This window comes from Hippocampus comes, unplaced genomic scaffold, assembly GCF_001891065.2.
Source record: "Hippocampus comes isolate QL1 unplaced genomic scaffold, H_comes_QL1_v1.1 scaffold382, whole genome shotgun sequence".
Taxonomy (NCBI): domain Eukaryota; kingdom Metazoa; phylum Chordata; class Actinopteri; order Syngnathiformes; family Syngnathidae; genus Hippocampus; species Hippocampus comes.
In genome coordinates, this window is record NW_017805156.1 from 595,804 (window position 1) to 596,235 (window position 432).

Sequence of the window (432 nt, forward strand, 5' to 3'; positions counted from 1 at the left end):
TAGATTGGTGGTTCTTACCCTTGTTCGAGGTACTGAACCCAATCAATTCACATGCACATTCACCGAACCCTTCATTACTGAAAAATAAAAATCTGACTGAAGATATGTTTCTTCAGTTTTGCCGGTGTGAGACGAGAGTTGCTCAACTTGACATGACAAATCATGCAGATAGGATGCTGAGTCCCATCACGTTCTGTGATGCATGTGAATCCATGCAGTTTTTAGCCGAAAAAAAACGACCATGTATAGTAAGGCGTTTTTGGCCCCAAAAAAAACGACCATGTATAGTAAGGCGTTTTTGGCCCCAAAAAAAACGACCATGTATAGTAAGGCGTTTTTGGCCCCAAAAAAAAACGACCATGTATAGTAAGGCGTTTTTGGCCCCAAAAAAAAACGACCATGTATAGTAAGGCGTTTTTGGCCCCAAAAAAA